General features: G+C 42.5%; 1 long non-coding RNA gene across 4 annotated transcripts in view; it reads right to left on the bottom strand.

The window, feature by feature from the left end:
• LOC141373097 (uncharacterized) overlaps nucleotides 1-25,383 on the bottom strand; it is a 148,220-nt gene that overhangs the window by 77,487 nt on the left and 45,350 nt on the right. For all 4 annotated transcript variants that reach the window (XR_012378741.1, XR_012378738.1, XR_012378740.1 and 1 more), the window contains exons 2-3: nucleotides 18,515-18,619; nucleotides 10,564-10,681 (exon numbers count right to left, since the gene is read on the bottom strand). This is a non-coding gene — a long non-coding RNA (uncharacterized lncRNA). The remainder of the gene's footprint in view (nucleotides 1-10,563; nucleotides 10,682-18,514; nucleotides 18,620-25,383) is intronic.

The following is a 25,383-nucleotide window of genomic DNA, read 5'->3' as shown; positions in this document are numbered from 1 at the left end:
GCACATAGACACAACTGGGGGTCCACCAGCCGGTTTAGGCAGGGTGAGAAGGCTCCGCTTTTGGAAGTTAACAAGTGCCTCTGGCTGAGCGTGTTTTTGATCAAGCTAATTGCACATCTGGGAAAATCATCAGAGAATGTGCATTTCTTAGCTCATATTCCTGCAGAGGGTTTACAGATGGATTTAGTAGCCACAGGTAAAAGAACAGCAAGAGCACCATTTCACAGCTTAGTGCCTGAGTTACATCTGGCTAAACTTCCAGTGTGTCTCCAACTTTTCTTACATGAATCCACTGCACCATTACTTTTACAAAGCTGGATGGGAAGCTGTTTTTCATTCAGGACTCCAGAGTTGGCACAAGGCTTCTCTATGCATTCACTTTACATTTAATGGCCAAGGTGCCTCCCAGGACTCTGTCCACATCTCCCTCCTAGTATCCATCACTTGCCAGTCAAACTAGACCATTCCATGTACCAAACACACCTGGTATTTTCCTGCCTCATGGTTTTCCTCTGCCCTGACTCCCTCCTTACCCCTCAGCCTATCAAACTTACCCACATTTTAGTACCATAAACCCTTTAATACTCCCCAAAATCATCTAGACGATTAATGCAATTCTGATAAAAATCTTGACAGTGTTCCTTATGGATCTTGATTCTGAAATTTAGATGAAGAATATAAATAACCAAGACCATTATAAAGAAGAATAAGATGGTAGAACTGCCATACCAGATATAAAGACATCATATAAAGGACATATAAACAGTTAACGATCGGTTGAGGGATAGATGAACAAACCAATGGAAGAGAAAATGAAGTCTAGAAACAGGCTCATGCTTATATGGAAACGTGATGTATGATTGAAATGGCACAGCTGACCAAAGGACTTTTTGTTTTAATAAATGATGGAGAGATAATAGGGTACCCACACTGGAAAAATAAAATTAGGTGCCTATCTCATCCTGTATGCAAAATTCTACATCAATTAAGGCATAAACATGAAACATAAACATTGCAATAAAAACCCACATGTTGTCTTCTAATTCTCAAAACAACCATAAGAAGTGGGTATCAGTAGCCCTACTCTTGGTGAAGAGTAAAGCTCAGGGGCGCCTGGGTGGTTCAATCAGTTAAGCGTCTGCCTTCGGCTCAGGTCATGATCTCAGGGTCCTGGGATGGAGCCCCACCTCGGGCTCTCTGCCTCTCACTTATGCTCTCTCTCTCTCAAATAAATAAAATCTTAAAAAAAAAAAGAGAGTAAAGCTCAAATAAATTAATTTACCCATAATCAGACAGCCAGTAAGTGACTGGGTGACAATTTCCAATTGTCTTCCCAAAGCTTTAATTTTGCCACCTTGCCTCTCCCTCTTCTAAATATTCTTTCAATTATTTGATTTTAAGAAGTGGGGGTGCCTGGGTGGCTCAGTCAGTTAAGCATCCAACTCTTGATTTCGGCTCAGGTCATGATCTCAGGGTCATGGGATGGAGCCCTGAGTGGGGCTCTGCACTCAGCGGCAAGTCTGCTGGAGATTATCTCTCTCCCTCTGCCCCTCCCCCCTCAAATAAATAAATAAATCTTTTTTTAAAAAGTGGATTTGAGTAAGCAATATGCTAGCTAGCTACCTACCCACTTTTGTCTTCCGTTTGTATATTTTTTGTCTGTTTACCTCAGTGAAGTCAGAGAGCATGTCTTGCTTTGTGGCATTTCTGCCTGACATGGGATCTTAGTAATAGATCTTTCTGGCATCTTGATGATCTGGCATCATTATCCAAAAGCCAGATCTAAAGAGCAGAAAAAGGAGAACAAAATGGCTTTCTGGTCTTTTTTTTTTTCCATTCCTACTTCTTATTCTATCACATGAGTAATACCTTAGAGAAATATCTGAAGAAACTATATTGGAAAATGCTGATCCAGAGAAGCGTCTGTAGCAAAAAGTGGCCCACATGTCCACACTGATGTAGCCAGAGGGGCTATGTTCCTGTGTCTGCTCAGCTCTCCCACACCCAACCACCCACCAGACTTCTAGCCAAGTCACACTATAAAAGGGCTAGTTCCCCTCTAACACCTTTTCTTTCTCATATTAATTGAGTTAACTTTTGGCCATGGCAATAAAATTCAAATTAACAGTGATTTAAATGAAACAGAAGCTTATTTCTCTCACACAAAGCAGTCTAAACATGAACAATCCAGGAATGCTCTATTGACCATAAGCTGGGGATCCATGCTCCTTCTCCCTTGTGAATCTGCCATCCTCAACATCAGCTTCTACCTCAAAGTCAAAGATGGGCTGCTCCAATTCCTGCCACCATGTTCATAGTCCAACACCAGCACCAAAGCAAAAAAAAAAAAAAAAGGTAGACAGCATGTAGCCATGTGCCCATTGAATTCGTGAGGTTCTATTAGTACTGTAAGGGTAGGGAAATTGATATTTGGGAAAGCAACAAATGCCTCATCACATATATTTTTGGAATTCACTCAGATTTAGGTGACTATGATTTTTTTCAAGTGTGCTTGTGGCCATGGTTTCCTTCTCCATCTCTCGGAAGAAAGGTATCTCTTTGTTTAGCACTTGAAGCACTCTTAATTTAAGGGAAACACAGACATGTAAATTAGAAATGACAATACCACACGGCAAGTGTTATCAACATACGAAGGAAGAAACAGCTCATGTGGCCTGGGTGGCTGTGGAATGGAGTGATCGGAAAGGCATCACAGAGGAGGGACATCTGTACCGGGAGCAGACAGCAGTCCTGGTGAAGGGAACAACTGATTCCAAATGCCTGGAGGCATGGAAACATGGGGCATGATTCCTGAAATGCAAGGGGTGCCTCTAAACCTGGAGGGAAGGGGCAGAAGGGTAAGGAGGTAGAGAGCAGGAGGTGAGGCTGGAAATGGAGGCTTGGAGTCAGACTGTGAGGCAATATAGACCACACTGCAAAATTTGGACTTCCTCTTTTGTGGGGAGTGAGAGCGGTTATTCAAGGGGAAGGGAGTTGGTAGAATGTGAGCTTTTCTTTGAGGCTGAATGCATAGGACATAATAATTAGGGAGACTGGACACAGACGAACAGTGAATGGATATATGTGTCATTGGCTTTTATCACCCAGACCCTGAATCCTCTTTCTACAGCTGGGGACTCCTTATGAATCGAAGCCCCACTCCCATTAGAGAAGTTGAAAAATGCTGGATCCTTTGTCATCCTCCCTGCTAATATATGTGGGCACCTGATCTGTGCTCAATCCATTCCACCTGCCTCAGACTTTGACTTGAAAGATAGTAAGATGGAGGCAACCAACTGTCCCAGTTTGCTTGGGAATGTTCTGTTTTAAAACCAAAAGTCCTACTTCCCAAGAAACCTCTCCATCCTGGTCAAACTGGGATGATTGGTCACTCTAGCAGGTACCACACAGAGAAGATAATAAGAACTTTTAGAGGTACACAAGCTACAAAGTCATTGCAAGAGCAAAGCTGAGAATACACAAGGCTTGATCAACGGTAACAGCAGCAGACTGGGGTTAGGGGCAGCTTCTGCTGCTAGGTACAAGGAATCAGCCCAACCAAATGATGCAGGATTGTATTGGGGAGAGATGAATGGTGGAGGGCCAAGAGTCGAGCATAGCTGTGAAAAGTGCCATTTAACAGAGATAAGGTTCATTTACTCTTGGCCATGCTAAATTGAGTCTGTGGACAACATCTAAGGGAAGATTTTCACAGGCATTTGTCAAGATTCCTCTGGAGTCCAGAAGATAAGAGGAGAAACAGAACATCTAACACAGTAATTGGTACACAGTCTATGAACGTTGTGTTGAGTTCTATTGACTCTTGGGTTCCTCTCATCAGCATAGACAGAACGCACAATTCTCTGCATGCAACAGACACTCAAGAAGGATATGGTGAGTGATTGATTCATTCCTTAGCTCAGCACAGCAGAGATATTTGATTCATTTTTTACTCATTGATTCATTTATTAGTTGTTAAATACAGAAACCTTTTTAAAAGGGAAAATGTTCTTCTGTTCAACTGGTCCTGCTTTAATTTCTGACTATTAGGATGTTGTGTCCATTTCTTGAATCAAGTAAATGTGGGTAGCTTTACAATCTTGTATAAATTCTAATTCAAATCAAAATTCCTATATTTTTACATCCTTAAAAACATTACTGTCCCTAAAAACAGAAAAATTACGCTATAAAAAACTATGTTGAAACAACATAATTTCTAAAACTCAGCCAAGAAGAGAAGAAATCAGAGTAAAGAAAGCCAAGTTTTTTCATCATTAATTATTATGATTATGGTTATTTGCATGGGTAGTTTGGGAGAAATTGCTCAGAGGACAACAAAGGTAAGAAGAGAATTGGGCGTAAGAAATATTTTCTCTTTTTTACTCCATTTTTATAAGTAAAGACCAATGGGGAGAAAAACTTGTCAATTATTGGTATGGGAAAAAAGTGAATAAAATAAATGGAGGGTTTTTTTTAAAGCAGTAAATTTGATAGTTGGCATTTACTACATAGCATGTATCATATATTATTATTGCGATCCAGGCACCTCAAACTTGTTATAGTTTTAAGTGTTATTATTATACTATTTCTTGATTGTTATAAAATGTCAGTAAATGCAAACATATAGCAATGACAAAGACAATAATAATTAAGGCAAAAAGGGGCAGAACGAGCAGATGAAAATTTCTAGTACCCTTCCCCACACCTTGACCCTGGATGATGGTGCTAAAGATGATGATGGTGATGGTGGGGATGGTGGTGATAATGATGGTGATGATGACGGTGGTGGGGATGGTGATGATGGTGATGAAGACTTCAGAAATGAACCTAGGAGGAGAAGCATAAGGGGTAGGACATAGGTCTTAGTCCTACGTCCCTAATACCCTATGTCTCTCCTTTCAGAAGTAACCCATATAGGGGCTGCCTGGGTGGTTCAGTTGGTTAAGCCTCTGCCTTCAGCTTAGGTCATGATCCCAGGGCCCTAGGATGAATGGAGCCCTAAGTCAGGCTCCCTGCTCAGCCGGGAGCCTGCTTCTCCCTCTGCCCCTCCCCTTGCTCACGTTTTATCTCTCTCTCTCTCTCTCTCAAATAAATAAATAAAATATTTTAAAAAGAAGTAACCCATATAATTGGTAATTTAGAAAATGAGTTCTCCCCCCACCCCCTCCGCCAAGGAGCCCAAAAGGGTAGGAGAGCATGGATATGTCTTCCTTCCCTCTGCAGGTTTCCTCCAAAAGCAGACCTAGAAATATCCACAGAGTTCGAAGAAGTTCTCCACTTTCTTTGGGGATAAAGAAAGTAACTGAGAACAAAAGACAATGGAGAACTTTGCCAGTGAAAGGTTTTCTCCCTCCAGCTTTCTGAAGGCAGCAGGTGCCTGGCCACCAAACCCCCGGCTGCAGAGGTGGGCTCGGGGACCTTGCAGAAGCCTTAGCCTCCTGTGCACACTCAGGAGGAGTTGCAGGCGCCCCAGCGAGCCGAGAAGGTGCAGGCTGGACTGGTGAAGGGGCCTCGGCCAGGAGAAGGAGAGGCACTCCACTCGTGCGGGTCCCTGGCGGGCAAGCATCGCGGCACCTGCGGACCCCCCCATTCAGTGCCCCCCAAGCATCGCGGGCCCTGCAGCGAGCAGCAGCCCCACGCTGGGCATAACCGCTGGGACTTGGGACTTGATGGCCCCGAATATTTGCACACAAAAGGATCTATACTGGGACATTATTGTGAAGGAGAAAGAATCCTGAGGGATCCCCAGCGAGAAAGGAAGGATGGGGGTAGAAATGGAAGATAAAGAAAACTATGCTGTAAGACAGGGAGAAGAAGCATAAGAACAGGGTTGCACACGGGGAGCAAATTAAAAGAGGAAAAAGGAAGGGAGACTAAGTCTGGGGCTCAGGAAAGAGGGGAAAGTGGAGAGGATGATGGACAGATAAGGCGGTCTGTCCCTTTGCCCTGTCCCTTGCATCCTGCTCGCGAAACCCTTACTCCGCATCTTGATGGACAAAGGCGAACGTGCAACATTGAAATGTGGCGGAATGATACCTCTAGCAATTTCTTTTTCTTAAGAATTGCTATTTTTTTCTCTGTAGGCCATCAGAATCCTCTGAACAAAAGTAAGAAAAAACCAAGAGGATGTCGGGAGCCCCCAAACAGCCCCTGAGCATTCTTAGAGGTTTAATGCTGGGGATTGCTGATTGCCGCACCCAATACCGAATGGGCGTGCAGGTGGAGCAGGCTAGTCCCGGTTCACGCGGAGCCCGCTGGTATTCGCCAGCACAAGCCCACCTGCTCTCCCCTGCAGACGCCATAAAGCCCGACAGTCCAGTGGTCCAGTGGTCCTACTGAACCGAGCCACAGAAATCTCCGCGGGCTCCCAACCTGCTGATTCCGCAGCGACCACAGTGATGCAAATGACATTGCTATTTTCAGCAGCATGCTAATGAATTATATTTAACTACATTAAAAAATAATGATTTGGAAAGGCTACAATTATGGTATTTAAAACATAAATGGATATTAAATGTGGGCTTTGCATTTTCCCGTGCATTAGGAGCCTACCAAATATTCTTTTATCCTCTGAAAGTAAATGGGCAAACAGACTGATCAAATAGCTTCCTCCAAGCAATTAAAACTTTCCATTACCATATGGAAGGATGTATGAATTGTTCCAAAACACTTGTCTCTAATAAGGATGTGTTAACATTTGCCAACAGGGATAGAGGAGTTAAATGAGATGGCAATGGAGGCATTAAGAAGTAATGGAAAAATGTTTTTCCAAGAAGGCAGAAAATGCCTCATTTATCCTGGAAAAGAAAGTCATGAATATATATATATACACACACACACACACACTGTATGTATGTATATGTATATATGTATGTGTGTGTGTATATTTTTATGTGTGTGCATGTGTGTACATACATGTGTGTGCAATATCCCCCATCTCATCTCAACAAACAGGGAGACCACAGGTTTACCATCAAGGTAATTGTCTTAGCTTGGGTTGCAATAAAATGCCACAAATTGGGTGCCTTAAACAACAGAAATTTATTTTTCCCAGTTTTGGAAACTGGGAAGTCCAAGATCAAGGTGCTGGCCAATTTGGTTACTGGTGAGTGCTCTCATCCGCGGCTTGTGAATAGCTACCTTCTCATTCTGTTCTGGGAGGTATGGGGAGGGAGGCAGAGAGAAAGAGATTTTCCTCTTAATATAAGGTCAACAGTCCTATTGGATTAGGAACTTGCCTTCTGATCTCACTTAACCTTAATTACCTCCTAAAGGCTCCTCCCCAAATACAGTCACATTGGGGGTTAGGGCTTCAGCGTATGAATTCTGAGGGGACACAGTTCAGTCTGTGCAATAATGAAGCTTAAACTCCAAAGCTCTTTCTTACATACTTCCTTTTTAAGTCTCTGACCTATATTTGTGTTTGTAGTTCTAGATGTTTTTCCATAAGCATCAGGCCCCACAAATCCCAGAACCACTCTAAAGCTCAGATCACAAAGTATTTAAGGATGTTCCAGATATATATAAGAGATAAATAAACCATGTACTGGGATTATGTTATCATATGCAATATTCAGAATATGCCAAGATACTGAGCAGGGCTTTTCCTGTTATCTTTAAGCTGTTACTAAGGACCAAACCTGAGAACCAAGTACCCCACATGCTAAGCAAGATGGCAGCAAATCTCCTCAGCAGGGACTAGCCCCCAGGCCAAAGGAAAAGCACCAATTCACATACAGCTTCTCCCACCACCCCCTCCCCCAGGCAGCAAAGAGAGAAGACAGAGAGGAAGGGAGCAAGTGCACCTCTACGTTATTTCCTCCCATAAGGAGAAGGGGCTGTTTTCCTTCTCTAGTGTTGAGGGTTATATATTTCATTTCCCAGTTGGATTTTCTGGTGGTTAATTTTGTGTCAACATGGCTAGATTGTGGTGCCCAGTTGTTTGGACAAACACCAGTCTGGTTGCTGCTATGAAGGTTTAGATGTGATTAACATTCAAATCAGTTGACTCTGAGTAAAGGAGATCACACTTCATAGTGTGGTGGGCCTCATCTAATCAGTTGAAAGCATCATGAGCCCAGACTGACATCTCTGAACAGGAAGGAATTCTGCCTCCAGACCACCTTTAGACTCAAGACTACAACATCACCTCTTTCCTGGCTCTCTAACCTGCTGGCCTGCCCTACAGATTTCAGATTTGCCAGCCTCTACATAAGCCAATTCCTTAAAATAAATCTCTATCTCTCTTTCTCTCTTTCTCTCTCTCTATATATATAAAACAAATATATAATTATATTCAGATATATTCATATGAATTATATTTGTATAATTCATATATATAATCCATATATAATTATATATAATATAGAATTCACATATATTATAATATAATTTTATTCATATGTGAATATAATTATATATAATATAGCCTATATACAGGATATATGTATATATACACACACATCCTATTGGCTCCATTTCTCCAGATGAACTCTAATACAGGTATCTGGTCAGCCAGCACAGATGCTGGTCTGACACCTGAACAAGAGAAAAGAGAAACAGAGGGGGCTGGAGGGGCAAATATGGGGGATTTGGAGGGAACAGTTATTGGGGTACCTTCTATACTCATACCTTCTGCACCTTAGGTATACATTTTGAGTTTCCCTTCAGTCAAACAGGTACTCTAGAAGATACCCGGGCTTCCACCATCTTGCTCAGCCCCACAGAACCTGCACACAGTTGTGCCTCGGGAGGCAGCCAGCATAGGGATGCCTGCCAGACAGAGGGCCAGGTAGCACGAGCTGGGGAAATAGCAGCAACCAACTAAGAAGACCACCACCACTTCGAGTTAAATAAGGACCATTGGTCCTTCCGCGTCCACCTTCCTGCCATATGCCCTGGAAGAGCTAAGGGGAAGTTGAGTGGACCAGCACAACATAGCGCCCCGCCCGAGGCAAGCAGCTGTCCAGCAGAGGTTTTCATCCTGGCTGCCCAGGAGAATCACCCGGAGGTTAGGAAAAATGACTACCACTCAAGCCCCAGCCCTGAATCTCTCGGAATGGGAGAAATTCAAAAGCTCTCAGTTGCAACCAGGGCTGAGAACTATCTTTCTTGTTAGTGCCACAGACAAATTAACCCCTAATAAGATAAAGGGAATGAGGCAGTTTTGAGGTTGGATGTCTTAGAGTGAAAAAGAGTGTCTGAAATCCCAGAATGAGGCTGTTCTAGTAAGTATAGTGGACAGAGAGTTATGGAATCCAGGTAACATGTCGTCACAGGACTCATTACCCAATGTGTCCCAGTAACCTCTAGTGGATGGAAAGTTATGGAATCCACCTAAGATGCTGTCACAGGACTCCTTACCCTATAGAATACTACCTTTGGGTGGAAGTTAGTGATAAAAATTAAACTAAGAAGGGAGGTTTCATGTGCACACCTCAAGGCAGAAGCTGTGTATATGAGTCTGCATTTCAAACAGGATAATATTTAATATTATATAAACGATAGCATGATCCCTTAAGGAGCATTGTTACTTTCATAATAATATGTTCTAATTATTATTATATGTAAAGCCAACAGTAATATTTGGCAACATTTTATTACTTATTTAATACAGTGCCCTGGGGACTATAAGTGCTCTACACACACTAACGGATTTCCTTTTCACAAAAAAAAAAAAAAAATCCCTTGAGGGAAGAGATAATCTTTCCATTTTACAGATAAGAAACTGAGACCCAGGAGAGATGAGTAACTGGCTGGAAAGAGAAGGCAAGAGTAGCAAAGAGAAGACACAGATGAAAACCCGTCTGCTTCTATGAACCAGGGCTTTCACCGATACCTTCATACAAAATAAATATCCATCAGGCATTAGAAGTGTATCTTCAGATGGATTTTGGAGAAGGCAGCTCAGGAAAATCGAAGATAAACCTAGCTAACATGTTCTCGAGTTAGTGTTAGGGCCACATTTGCCTGGAGCAAAGTGTAATCTCAAGGAAATATTCCGGGCAAGATTCATAGAATTTGTCTCTGCCCAGAAATGTAGGAATAATTCCATTAGCTCTCTGACCCTCAGGCAAGCCACACACTGTAGATGGGCAATCCGCTTTTCTAAAGCCCATCAGATGACATCACCCAACTTCTTCTGTTGATCAATTCCAATATTTATCAGCACTCACAATGAGCAATTTTTATGTCTTCATCTGTTTTTTTTTCCACATATTCAGTGTGCACTGAGAAAATGTGGTCACCATCTTTTTTTTAATAATTGCTTTTCATAGATTTGAAGGCAGCCACAAAACCTCGCTTCACTCATGAATAATCTGAATTGTCTTAGTTTTGATTTTAAGCCTTAACATTTTGATTAAGATTAAGCAAGGTTTTGATTAAGATTAAGCAAGGTTTTGATTAAGCCTGTGGCTCTGTTCCCTGAGTCTCCTCCAAGCTTTTTCACATCACTGACAAAGCTATGGAAGCCAGAGCAAGACAGAAGGTCGAGGCTCCACCTCTGCCCATGCGGCTGGCTGCTCGCTGCTCAGGTAGATCCTATCAGGTTTCCTCACTTACCCAGAGCCTTCTGTTGCTGAGTCAGGACAGCCTCGGACACTACTGACATGTCACCTGGAGCCATGTCAAGGTCCTTTCTTCCCCACGTCCTCATCAAATTACAATCTCCAAGCACTTGCTGTCAGAAACCAAAAGGGATATGATGATTAAGACTATGGTTAAAACCCTACAGTGTTAGTGCAAATAAATATATCATTCACAACTGTAATTCAAGGGGTCACATAGCGAGTGTTCCAAATATGTTTGATGACTGAAAAAATTAACAAGTGAGCTCATTTAATTTTATGAGAATAACTTACTTGCACCCTCATTTTGTACTAACTCCACCATGCATTTCTGACCTGCAGGGGTGGGGAGTAACCTGGAATAATCCTGTAGGAACCATTGGGTCGTGTGTAGTGACTATGCAATTCGAGGTTCTTATGTTAAACATATTTTAATTGGAGACAGCCTTCCTGCAGAGGTATCTTAAAATGAAAATGATTTGTCTGGTATTTCTGAAATAATTAAACAGTACACATCCAAATTGGAGCACATACAAGATTTACCTAAGAAGAGGGGCGCCTGAGTGGCTCAGTCGGTTAAGGGTCTTAATCTTGATTTCAGCTCAGATCATGATCTCAGGGTTGTGAGACCGAGACTGGCGTCAGGCTCTGCGCTGGGCGTGGGTGTCGAGTCTGCTTGAGATTCTCTCTCTCCCTCTGTCTCTGCCCCTCCCCCACCCGCATGTGCACTCTCTCTCTCTCTCTCTCAAAAAAAAAAAAAAAAAAAAAGAATAGTCCAGTCCTGCCTTAACACTGGAGTGAGTTACCATCTTCTTCCTCAGTTCTTGGATGGTCTTACCAGCAAACTGCATACAGTTAAGGACTCTGGAGTCAAATACTCTGGATTTAAATCCCAGCTCTGTCGCTCACTGGCTGTGTAGACTTTGGAGAAATTATTTTGTCACTCTGAGTCTCAGTGTTCTCCTCTTAAAGTAGACAGACCCTTAGCACCTTCTTCACAGAGGGGTTGTTGGAAGATCAAATATGCAATTAAAGCACTTAGATGATGATGATGATGATTATCCACTGCCTTAACAAATGGTAAAGGTAAAGAAGCTAAAAGTATTCAAGAATAAGAAAGCCAGAGAGGGGATGAGGTACCCTGTCGGTTACCAGGACACCATCACTACCTCACATTTGGAAGACACATTTGGAGGCCCACTTCAGGTAAAATGCATTGTAGGAAAAAAATGTGAAAACTTTCAAGCAGACAAAAAGCTGGCTGGGTATCTTCAATAGAAAACTTGGTATTGTCTAAGTCCACGCTCTGGGTTTTTTGATTCTATGGGATCTTTTCATTGTTTTTGAACTATTTTACAATGCTATAGGTTGTAAAAGATTTCACAAATATTTCTCGTCCACAGACACATGCAAATGAGTTTTGATTCCCATGAAAGTGCAGCTGATTCCCTGTTCTTGCCTCCCCCTCCACAAGCCAGTTTTGCTCCTCTCTGTAAATTCATTTTGCATTATTTTGTCCATATACATGTGGTTCTTAGAATTCGTCTTTGAACCAGTGGTGACATCTTACAGGTTTCCTCATTTTTTAATGAATTAAGTAAGATCTTTGATGTGTGTTCATTTTACATTTGTTTGACAGTCATGGCTAGACCCTATTTTAAACATTATCCTATAATAATTTATGCCCAATATGCATTCGTCCATTCGTTCATTCACTCATCAAAGTGACGGAGCACCAAAAACAAGGAACTATGTTGGAATGCATGCATGATACAAAGACGAATAAGCATGGTCTTGCCCTCCAGATACTCACAAAGAATTATGAAATAATTATAATTCAAGATAACTGACAAGCATCTTGCAAAAAGAGAATGGGGAAAGGGAGATACTATGTTTGCTCAGAGAAAGATGGAAGGACCCATGAAAGCATTTCTAGTGATTTGTGCCTTAGAGGATTCCAGGTTTCAAGGATTTAGGGAAGATATTGCAGGCCAGTGCCTGCTTCCACCTGGCCAAACCTAAATGTATAGGGCGCCTGGGTGGCTCAGATGGTTAAGCGTCTGCCTTCAGCTCAGGTCATGATCTCCAGGTCCTGGGATCGAGCTCCATGTTGGGTTCCCAGCTCAGCAGGGAGTCTGATTCTAGAAAGTAGAGGAGTAGGAGACAAAGCTGAAAGGTCAAGTCACATAGAGCCATGGAGAACCTTGGACACCGTGCTGAAGGTAGAAGGGAACCACTGAAGTTTCCATAGCAGGGGAGCATCCTGGCCGATCTATAGAATGACACCGGCCCTGTAGATGGAGGGTAGTTCAGAGAAGAAGACACTTGACTCCAGGGAGAACAGTTAGGGTCAACTGCAATATCCAGGAAAAGTTGATAATTCGTCCCTGGACCAAGGTGACCACATAGGGAATAGGAAGAAAGTGACCCAGATGGGTACTGTCTGACCGCCACCGTGACCATCCTGGCATTCCACATGGCAACAGCAAACACCGAAATTTCTGCAAGGCATTTTCTCTCTCCACCGGTGGCTTGCAAACACCAGCAAAGCTGTGTGCTCTTTATGATTCACTCTATTTCCATGCCAACTGTCTGGCCTCCCTGTCCAAAGGGCAAGATCTCCACATTCTCTGTGCTCCTGCAGGGATCTAACGCCCACTGCTTCTCAGTAAATGCTTTTAAATGACATTGAACTCTCTGCGCCAGTGCATCAGTAAAGTGCTCTTACTTGACCTGCAGAGACATCACATCCCAGGTCAGCAGAATGCTCTCCTGTGCTGTTAATGCCTGACTAACGACCTTAATCACGAAAATAAGCTTTTCGTCAGTGGCATTTTACAGGTACAGGTGCAAAGATTTCCACACCGGCCGAGTGCACTCGGGCACCATGGCAACCGGTGCGTCAGCCCTCATGGACTCTCCGCAGCGTGGGAACAGTCAGCTCTCCATCCATTTTAGCTGACAACAAAAACGAGAGACGTTTCGTCCTGCCTCGTCCTCTCAGAAAATGTTTGGCAGGTGCCAGGGTAGCAAGGATGCCGGTCTTTGTGCTTGGGGAAAGTGAGGGTGCAGATGACAGCCCGAATTGGCCCGAATGCTCTCAGTCCATCTTAGAGGCTACCTTCTGCGGGCGCTCTCCACAGGGGCTGGCCGGGCGCTTGTGCTGACTGTTGTTTCACATGTGTTACTTCAACTTGATTTAAAATCGCCTGCCAAAGACTTTGCCCCAGCTCTGCAGCCCCACATTTCATGGGCTTACGAAGTAATGTGCATTTTGTGGTTACTGTTGTAGCCCTTTGTAAGAAATGCCTAAGGTGCCAAGATGTTACTGCTTTCAGGGGTGTTCTGTGAGAGACGGAAACTGAAGGAAAACCATCTGAAGCCAAACTGGGCATGTAAAGGCTTATATATAATAATATGGTTCTATTCTATATAATAATATAGTTCTATTCTCTCTCTAATCTCTCTGTCTCTTCTGTCTCTCTGTCCCTGTCTCTCTCTCTCCATCTCGGTCTGTGTTTCTCTCTCCCTAGCACTTGGCCGGAGTCCCTCCTATTCCTTATGGTATATACAAAGGCAGGGCTTGGCCACAGGCAGTTGTAGACTTAGAGCCCCAGATTGGCAAAGCCATAGCCAAAAGAGAGCATCCCTCTGCCAGTGGGTGCATAGAAAATCCCAGCGAAGGGCTCTGATTGGCCTGTCCTGGGTCACATGTCCACCTCCAGTGGGAACTATGAGGGACCAAGCTAGTCAGTTGCCTACCACTCCAGCTAGAAGAATGGGTACTATGATTAGCAGATCCAAAAAGACCAGAAGGCAGGCTATTACAAGAAGAAGGGAGGAGATGGTAGCCACATCAAAACTACAGACCAAGCCAAGAAATGCAGGAAAAGAAAAAAATTCTCAACTGACTCGCACTTCCGGCTTCGCAGAATTTCCCACTTTCAAGTAGAATGGCTGTAACAGTGCTGGGTTGCCCAAGTCTAGAGTGTGCCGTTAACACTTTATTACAGGGAAGGGCCTGCCAACGATGCCTTTCTTGAGAATACTGTCAGAATTCCCCTCTGGAGTTGCGCAACCTCAGGGCTCTGCCAGTCACCCCCAGAGGAAGAAGAACCCAAGTGGTATCAGGGACGGAGATCAAACAGCTGCAGGCCAATTTTCAGCATAACCAGAGATCTGAGAGAAGAGAAAGGTCTGGAAGATGGGAAGTCACCAGGGTGTATGCAGGTCACACAGACAGGGAGCAACAACAGCAGTAGAATCAATCATGAAAGGCAGGTAGGCTGGCTGGGACAGATACTGTTTGCCCCTGGCTTCCTCTGGGTTTCCGGATGGGCATGAAGATTCTGCGTGTACAGGAGGTAACTCCAGCTAGAGGAATCGTGCCTCCAGAGGGGGCTGGAGTCAGGAGGAGGAGAAGCAGGGGTTCTTGCTCTTGCCACAATGGCTCCCCAGTGGAGGGCACAGCCCTCTGATAGCCACACGTGATTATGTTTGGATTTCTACAATCAATATTCATTTCATTTGCTCACATATATTTCCTTTTCTCTTTTCTTTTTTTTTTTTTTTTTTGTGCATTTGTAGGCTTTCGTCTGGAATCATCTTACTCCTGTCTAAAAACCCGCTTTTAGACTCCTATCTGAAGAACCACTTTCAGAATCTTCTACTGTCTCCCAACTGGTGACAAATTATCTCAGTTTTCGTCTGTTAAAAAATATTTACCTTGTCTTCATTTTAAAAAGCTATTTCATTGATGGGTATTGAGTGGTTCAGTCGGTTAAGCGTCTGACTCTTGATCTTAGCTCAAGTCTTGAACTCAAGATCCTGAGTTCAAGCCCCACGTTGGGCTCCACACTGGGCATGGAGCCTACTTTAAAAAAAAAAAAAAAAGATATTTTGTTGAATATAGAATTCTAGGTTGACAATCATTTCCTTGCATCATTGTGAGTTGCCATTCCACTGTCTTATGGCTTAGTTGTTTCTGTTGAGAAGGTACAAGCAATGTGCCCTTTTTTTCCTCTGGCTGTTTTTAAGGTTATCTCTTTGTCTTTGGTTTCAGCGCTTTGAGTCTGATACACAATGCTGTGGGCTTTTTATTCATTCTCTGAGGTTCACAGCTCTTCCTGATTTAGTATTATCTTTCATCAATTTTGGAAAATTCTTGGCCAGTATTTCTTCCTATTGGCTTCTACCTCTTCTCCTCTCTTTCTGGGATTCCAGTTTCACTTAGATTAGACCTGGTCATCATGCTGCACAGATTTCTTATGCTCTTTTCTATCTTTTCGTTTCTTTCAGTGTTTCAGTCTGAATATTTTCTTCCAATCTTTCTTGCAGTTCACCAAGAACCTCTTAAGCAATGTCTAATTTTCTGCTAAACCCATCCATTGCTCTCTCCTTTTCATGGTAAAAATATACATAACATAAAATTCACTGTTTTAACCTTTTTTAAGTGGGCAATCCATTACTCTTTTAGTTGTACTTTTCAATTCTATAATTTCCACTTGGTTATGTTTAAAATAATTTTAAATTCTCTTCCTCAGTCTTCCTTGAAGCATATTAACCATAGTTATTCTAAAGTCCATAATATCTTCACTAGCTGGAACCACCATAGATCTATTCTATTTCATCTCTTGTTTCTCTGGGGTTTTTGGTCAGTTCTTGTCTTCTTGAATGTCAGATTATCTATGTGTTTCATACTGAGACTATGTATTAAACATTGTAGAGGAGTCAGAGGCTCTGTTTGATATTATCTTCCTCCAAAGATTTACCTTTGCTTCTGGCAGGTAACCAAGAAGTCTGACATTACCAAGAGTTAGTGAAGATATGAAGCAATAGAAAGCCACACATTTGCAAAAATACTTTAGCATTATCCCTAGAAAGGTTTAATTTTGACTTTTTGCAATAATCCATTTTAAAATGGGAAATGAGACCCAAAGAGACCAAATAACTTGCTCAAGATTACATTGCTTTTGAACTCAGGACCCAGAAACACACTTTGACCTATTTGATGCCAGGGTTCATGTTCTTTCCTTTGACATACCTGTCTCCGATGTTCAACTGTAAGCAATCCCACTTAAAGAACATCATGACCTTTTTTCTTTTACAAAGTGATATTTCATCAGACCAGTTCCTTATATCAAAGACTGTATGACTGCTACTCACTACTCCATTCTCATTGTCTAGAATAGGGCCAAAGATGTAACAGGGGCTCCAACATTATCTGTTGAGTGACTTGCCTATGGTCCCCACAATGCACAAGGACCAGAGGCACCTATAAACACCTGTCTGAATCATCTGATCAGACCAGAACCTCAGCACCATTCTCACTGGCCATCCAACTTTGTAGGGATGGGAAGAATTTTTTGCACAGTTCTCCTGAGTCAAAGACAAGGGTTGGCTAGAATGTAGAAAGTATTCGGACAAGTGGGGTGAAATTATCTTCCCCTTGGATATCCCATCCTAGTAGCATGAGGACCGTAGCCTGGGGTTTTGGAAGCCAGGGGAGATGGGCATAGATAGTATACAGATATCTCTAATTTTTTCTTTTCAGTATGGTCTCACAGATCAATGTCACCTTCAACCTTCTCAAATTAGACACCTCCCTCCAATTCATACTAGCAAGGAAGTCCTCATTTTCTAGAAGAAGAAGGAAGAGGAAGGCAGAAAAACAACCTACCTGCAAGCAAGAAATCTCAGAGAGCACTATCCTTCACTCTACCTCTAGGCCAGGCCAAATGGAGCCATTACACATTTTCATCAGCTCCCAAATCGATCCATCTCTCAGTTGACTCTCTGTTGTCCTGTTGGCTCCCATCTTGTCCTGCACTCCTGCCCCTCTTGAACTTCCCTTCATTGACAGCTTGCCCACTTTCTCCCCCAAGCTGTCACTAGCTGACCCAAACCTTAAGGCTCTCATAGGCAGTATGGGAAGTTGGGATATGAAATAGGTGCCCACATGAAATAGGAAACTCAAGTTTTCCTGCATCTGGTCCCCAGACCCAACAACCATTTACCTGAAATGCTGCAAATACATTCCTCCAGCAGGGCTGGACTACCTGACACTCATTTCTGAGTCTATACTCCCAAGACCTCTGTTGCCCCTCAAAGAAGGAATATTCCAGAAGAGCACATAGCTCCCTGGCAAGTCTTCAGTTCTAAATGTGAGTCAAAGATGATTTTGCCAGAATTAATACTAAACATTTTAATTTAATTTAATTTGGTAAGTTGATAAAAGCCAGGAGGACAAGGGCATTATTATTCCACAACCTACTAAGAGGCAAGAGCCATGATGGTGTGACCAATTCTCTATTTCTTACTATGCATTTTCCATACTTGAGATCATTCTGTATACACAATTTGTAATTGCCTTTATTTTTGGTTTAAAAATATTTCCTTAGTATTTTCCAGGTTGTTAAAAAATGGTGTATTCATACCATTTTAATAACTTTATAGTATAGGGGAGGTACTTCTTAAAGGCTCCTAATATCAAATATTTCCATTTTTTTTGACCCTCAAATAATCTTTATCATCTACTTGGCACCTCGTTCTTAAGCCTCAGAATTCAATGACATTTCAAAAACTTTGAAGTGCCAATATCGTCCTTTCAACAGAGCTCAGGAATCTGATTACAGCTCTCTCAGGGAGTGATAGTCTCTCACACATTTTTTTCTCCTTATAGCACATTTTTCCTACTTTACATATTTTCCCTTCTTGCAATTTTTCAAAATCAGCTTTGAACTGATCTTAAATAGATTTCTCTGTGGCAAGGTATTCCTGTGCTATATTCTAATCATCTTTATGGACATTTTGGAATTATATCAGATTTTAAATAAGAGCTATTTAGGAGATTTATGGAGGGCTGGTAGTGCTGCATGGACAACTTTGTTTGGCAATAAGAAGAAGGAATGGCAATATTTGAAAACAAAACAAATGCTCCTTCCCACCTTGACATCCAGGTCTGTCTTACAGCTTCACGTCAAAGTTCAGTGAAAATATACCTTACTGGTGCAGGATCAACTCATGGGTATTGGAGACAGTAAATCAGGCATCTGTCAGGTGAAAGGTACAGGCTCAGAATCTGCTTTCCCTTGCACAGTACAGTGTAGCTCTTATGCGGATTTGGCACAGAGAAATTTGCTGAGAAGGGCTTTCTGGGGATGTAGAAGTCAGCTGCGTGCATTTGCAATGTCTTTCCCTGGCCACTTAGAGACTGCCTCACACAGCTGTGACTGAAATCCCGCTGAGCCCAGCCCGCACCCTCACACACAGGTGCCAGGCTGGGAAGGGGCTAAGCAGCGTGGAAAACCAATCCTAATCATTCCATAAAAGTTAAGTAAGGGTTTACTGTGTGCCAAGGTCTGTGCTGAGTGAAAGCTACCAAGATGACTAAGACATGATCCTTGCCCTCAACAAGTTTACCATCTCATGACAGAGATACGTATGTAAACGCATAACCACAAGGGGCGTAATGATGATGTGAGGGTTAGGTCCTGAGTGTAGGACAGAACAACAGAAGCAGTGACCTCTGTTTCCCAGAGGCAAGTAAACAGTCAACAGAGGAAGTCACACTTGATCTGCATCTTGAAAGGTGAGCAAGAATCAGAGAGATCAAAAAGGGAGGTAAAGGAGTCCAGGAAGAGGGAATTCCAATAATAGAGTATGTTGAGCATCTCGCCATGTGCCAGGCTCTACTCTAAGCCTGTTCTGCATATTATCTCATTTAATCCTCATAGCAAAGGCTTAAGGCAGATTCTAGCCTAGTCCCCATGTCTAAATGAGCCAACGCACAGAGAAGCTAAAGAACTTGCCCAAAATCTTCCTTGTCGAACCTTCAACAACAAGACACATGCAGGTAACTACCCATTATTTCAATACTGCTAGAATATGGGGTCTGGTAGCAATAGGGCCGGAGAAGAGGCTGAAACAGGAGGAGCCCGATCTCAAAGGACCTTAACGTCATGCTAAGAGATTGGATTTTAATTCTACAGGCTATAAAGAACTAAAAAATATATAAAGTTTGGAAAGACAGAACTGATAGCTAAGGACAAAAAAAAAAAAAGTCAGGAATCCAATTAGAGGACTATTAAGATAGTCCTGGGAAGAATGGATGAGCCCTGGAGCCAAGGGTGAGAAAGAGAGCAAACCTAAGAGACATTAGGGCAGTTGGTGGTTCCTGTTTCTTCAGATTATATGGTATCAGTTCCATGGTAGGGTCCATACTCAGCCAATAACATCCACATCTGACCTACTTCCCAAAGGACTGGAAAAGGAAATAGGGAAGAAGGAAGTGTGGGGCCTATAGTAAACTCACTTCCTAACCAGAGCATTGGTCTCCAAGAAGGGCTTTCCACTGCTGAGGAAGGTGGTCCCATTTTCTAAGGACAAACCAGTCAGAAGATCCAGCTCTTGGGCCTGGGGTCCCCATGCCCACGGTCACACAACCTAGCAACATAGAAACTGGTCCAAGAGTGGGATGTGATTATGGAAACACCCTCCTCAATGTTTTTATCCTTCTGTTCCAGATCCGCCAAAAGATAGAAGCATAAAATTGCTTGGGATGAGAAAAAACACATAAATAAAACTCTTGTGAAGATTTTCATCAATATAGAACAATGAATGTATGAGAAAACAGTATTCAGGCTGCTTTGTTTTCTTTTCAGTTGATTACAGGCACTGCATGTGAACTCCGACCTATATTCTGTGGTTGTTCCTTCAATAAACACTAAAACTTCAGCTGTGTTAGAAAATGCGAGGGTGTGTATCATTTGTCTTTCTTTTGCTAAAGTGTAAATACAAGAGAGCTTTATGATTAACTGATTAAAAAGAGGAGAAAGCTTCATAATTAGGTTTCACAGAGCTATAGATTTTGCATTAAGTGGTTTATTACAAAAAGTTGGAAACATTGAGCTGAGACATTAGACCACTCTGATTAAATTTATGGTACATTGGGAATACTTGGGCCAATTATAGGATTAAGGGTCCACTGTGGTGATATAATTCCACCTAAATGGAATTATAATATGGTCTATCTGGGGGCGCCTGGCTGGCTCAATTAGAGGAGCACATGACTTTTGATCTCAGATTTGTGAGTTTGAGCCCCATGTTGGGTGTAGAGATGACTTAAAAATAAAATCTTAAAAAAAAAAAAGTCTATCTGGTGATTACTTTAAAACTCTTGACCCTGTCCCTACTATATTCTCATTTCTTTAAAAATTTTGCCCACTGAGAGGCACCTGGGTGGCTCAGCTGGTTAAGAGTCTGCCTTTGGCTCAGGTCATGATCCCAGGGTCTCAAGATCAAGTCCCGCATCGGGCTCCCTGCTCAGTGGAGAGTCTACTTCTCCCTCTCCTCCTGCCCCTTCCCCCTGCTCATGCTCTCTCTCTCTCTCAAATAAATAAATAAAACCTTTTAAGAAAAATTTTTTGCCCACCAAAAGGAACTGGCACACTTAGCTTTCCATACTAAAGTGAAGTTTAAGTCCTCACGTAAGTTTCAGATCCACTTGGACAAGTTCATATTTGTAATATTTAACTATAAAGTAAAAAGTTTTTAATGTCCTCAATGGGTAGTTTTAGAAAATTATTGAGATATTCATATGATGGAATATTATACAAACACTTTTAATTATGTTTTTTTGAGTCTATTGAATTACTTGTGAAATGCTCATAACACCATGTTAAATGGACAAAACACAGGATATATAACACCATATTCAATGTGATCCCAAACACATGAGCTTGTGTATGTGCGTGTGTAGATATTTGGGGGCTGTAGGTTCTGGAACGAAATCTAAAAGAGTTTGACAGTCGTAATCCTTGGGGAGAGTACGATAGCAAATTTCTACTTATTTATGATTCCCTAACATTTTGGAATTTGCTATATTAAATATGAATATGTCTTTGTTCTAGAAAAAAGCCATTTTGTGAATATTGTCCTTCAAAGGAACTCTCAGGGAGCCCACACAATTCTTGCAGTGATGCTGCCTTTACTCACTTCCATAATTATGCCCAAATCCCGTCTATGGCCACAGATCAAAAACCATGTTTCTACCTTATAACCACATTTTATTTTTTGTCTTATTTTGGAAAAAGTGTTCTTATTCTGTTCCCGCACCCATTTTTATTCGGTATTGCCTTGGCATCAAACAACGTTTGGCTGATTCTAAAAGTCAAATGTGCCTTCTTCAGACAGACTTGCTATCCTAACAATACTGCAAAGACCGTATGAAGGACTCTGTGTGAGTCAGCTCAGGCTGCCATTACAAACTATCATAGACTCGGTGGCTTAAACAATGGACATGATTTCCTCCCAAGTTCTGGAGGCTGGCAACCTGGCCAGTTTCCGGTGACATTGCTGGCTTGCAGGGGGCCCCCTTCTCTGTGTCCTCCCAGGGCAGAGAAAGAGCTCTGGTCTCTCTTTTTATAAGGATGCTAATCCTTTTGGATCAGGACTCCACCCCACTCCTATGACCTCCCTTAACCTTAATTACCTCCTAAAAGCCCTATCTCCAAATACAGTCACATCAGGGGTTTAGGGCATCAAGTTGGGGGGGGAGGGGGGAGACATTTCAGTCCATAGCAGGCTCTGAAAGCCTTTTGAAATGAAAGTTTTCAAACGTTTTGAGCATTGCTTGCCATAAAGCATATTGTCTGCCCACTTTCCTAACTGTGAAGACAACACCATTTGTTTGGATGAACAAGTTTCCAATGCCTTGGTTTTATAAAATGATTCTCCATCTATTCTGTTAGAGCCCCTATTCCTTTAATGCCCATTAGCTCATACCTGACTGAGAAGTAAGAATGATGTTTATATAATCCAGAAGTTGAGTTGCTTCTTCTCTCTGAGTACAGTGTTTTTCACTCAGTCAAGAACAACTTTTCTCAGCATTAAGAAAAAAAGTCTTAGAAATATATGAAGATTGTAAGACAAAAGCTTAAAATCCCATGGAAGTGACTTTAGTGCAATCAGTGGCTAGGTAATGACTTTGTAAACCACAACATTTATTTTAAGCCTATCTGGGGAAGCTACAATTACAGATGAAGATGCTGTAGACATTTTCCCCCTGTTAAGAAAAACTGATGAAGAGAACTGTACCCTGGATTATATGGTTAATGTTGATGAAACCTGGTCAGTATTAGAAACGAGCCATGTGTGAATCCCAGGATTCTAAACTTGCAAAAGACTGATCCTGGGTCCATAGACCCACACACAGGTTGCCCCAGGCTAGTGTGTTATTGGATTATTATTGCTTTTATCTGTCTCTGCTTACAAAATGTTGTTGCTTTTGAAGGACCTATCTGATCTCATTTTCCCCAGAAACCCTGTTATTTTTAACCCTCAATTTTGCAGAAGACAAGATTTGGAGGAACACATTCTATGCCATTGTTGCAAAAATGCCTGTACATAAAATATTTTACATGAATAAAAAACTTATTAATTATAATATTTGATAATCACTCCTCTTCCCTTCTTTACAAAACTCAGCTCTACTGGGGCACCTGGGTGGCACAGTCGATTAAGCATCCGACTCTTGATTTCGGCTCAGGTCATGATCTCAGGGTCGTGGAATCGGACCCCCATGTCGAACTCTGCCCTCAGTACAGAATCTGCTCCAGGTTCTCTCTCTCCCTCTCCCTCCGCCCCTCCCATACACTTGCTCTCACTCTCTCTCTCTCTCTCTCTCAAATAAATAAATAAATCTTTTAAAAAATAAAAATTAAATTTAAAAAAAAGCAACTCAGCTCTTCTGCACAGGCTTCCGTATCACCGCCTCCATCTGCATCCCAACTAGCTTAATTACTACCTCTCCCCTCTCCTTTGCTATATCATGGAGCTCCCACCCCAATTTATTAAATATGTTACTCACAGAACTCTGTGATCCAGGAAAGAAGAAAACATGGATTTATTATGTTAGTCCCCACACTTGATCGTACAGAGCTATTGATGCCACATTATGTGAAATTACCAGACGTATAGGGGCCAAGGGCAGGCTGCTCCAAGATGGGCCACTTTGGCATGAAGATTATTTTAAGTCAAAAAGCAGTCAAAACCCAGCAGATTCAGGAAAAGCTCTTTACCTCCCCCACAACTGCCTAAAAAGAACTTAGATCGAGGACCTGCTCCAGGAAGAGAGCTGTCACCATAGGTAACTACATTACACCGTGACCTAGGTCAGGAACCTACCAAGGCCTGTTTGATCAGAGTCCTCTCTGTCCCGATGTTTCTGAGTGGCTCAGCCAACACTGGTTTACCAAACATGGAGGTTTTTTCATCTTCCTGTGAATTGCATTCCTTCCCTTTGAAGTCCCAGACCTCCCCTCCCTTCTCCTTCATTCAGGGTGACTTACATACCTCATTTTGCCTGACTGTCTTTAGAATCTCGATCTCTGTGTGGATTCTGGGTCTATGTGACATTAAATTTTATTTTCTCCTGTTTAATCTGTTTCGTGTCAAATTTGATTCTTAGTCCAGCTACAAGGACCTAGGAGGGGACAGGAATTCTTGCTCCTTGGCAGATGGGAGAGGCAAACTCTCCAAGGGCAGGGACAGTGATGTCATACCATTCGCCACATAATGATATTCAGCAGACATGTGTCCAGTGAAATGAGTACCATGAATGAAGACATTGACAGCCTTTTCCAGGCTGACAGACCTGCTTCCCACATGTTAACCCAGGATTTTGTAACCACACCCGAGAGCTGGAAAGATCAGGAAATGTTGGATATGAGAAAACTGACCTGTAGACATGCAAACGAGCTAGCAAAGCCCAGGATAAGAGGCTAGGCCTGGGCCAGGTTCTGCCAACTTTCAGGCCATGCTCTTCCATCCAGGCTGAGCTCCTACCTTATCTTTTTAACATCTTTGCATCAGAGATTCCATTTCCTGTTAAACTGTATAATGATTTTTGCAACTGGCACACCCATCTACATACACACCACCCTTCTACGTTCTTCTTGTACTATTTTTAGACCGGATGTCATTTGTATGTGAGATCTATATTTTTACAAAACTGCATAGAAGTTTAAAGAAAGCGTCTACCACACACACACACACACACACACACACACACACACACACACACACTGCCTAGTTTGTAAGTATTAACCAGCAGTTCCTTCCACCTTCCAATGAGCTCCGTCCTGACGCTTGACAGTCTCTCCCATAGACCCAAGACTCCTGGGCTCTTGGCTTTGGCAATCACTCATACTTACCACGTAGTTCCCATCTAAGAGTCTTCACACATACTGTTCCCTCTGCCTGGAAAGCATCCTCACTTTGTTAAGATTCATGCAACCTTTAGTTCTTTCTCAGGCATCTCCTCCTGAGGAAAGTCTTCTCTATGTCCCTGATTAGACCTACACCCCCAATTATAGGTTCTCACGACATGGCATAACTCTCCCTCAGATCCCTCGTCATAGATACAATTTTACGTGAATGTATGTGATTAGTTGATGGGTATCTGCCTGATAGCAGAGACTATGCTAGCTTTTGCTCAGCCGGAACTTGGCACATGACTGCCAGGCGCACATTGGGTTTATCTTCTTATTCACCTCATCCTTGAGGTCTCAAACCACCTGGCTGCCTTTCTGGCAGCCTCTCTACCTGGATCCATTTGGACCAGTCCTCCTTAAATAAACATCTGAGACTCACAGTTTTTTCCTTTGTAATCCCCTGTTATTATCCTGGAACCCTATTGCTGTGGTGGTGAGGTGTGGGGGACAGATGTGTTCTCTGATGTCCTGGGATGAGTCTCTGTGTTTTAAGTGAGCCTGTCCCCTGGGCTGCCTGCGTTCACAAGGGCTTTCTTTCCTGC

Source organism: Callorhinus ursinus, unplaced genomic scaffold, assembly GCF_003265705.2.
Source record: "Callorhinus ursinus isolate GAN/ISIS: 27379988/994484 unplaced genomic scaffold, GSC_fseal_2.0 scaffold7, whole genome shotgun sequence".
NCBI lineage: Eukaryota > Metazoa > Chordata > Mammalia > Carnivora > Otariidae > Callorhinus > Callorhinus ursinus.
This window is presented reverse-complemented; position numbering and strand designations above follow the sequence as displayed.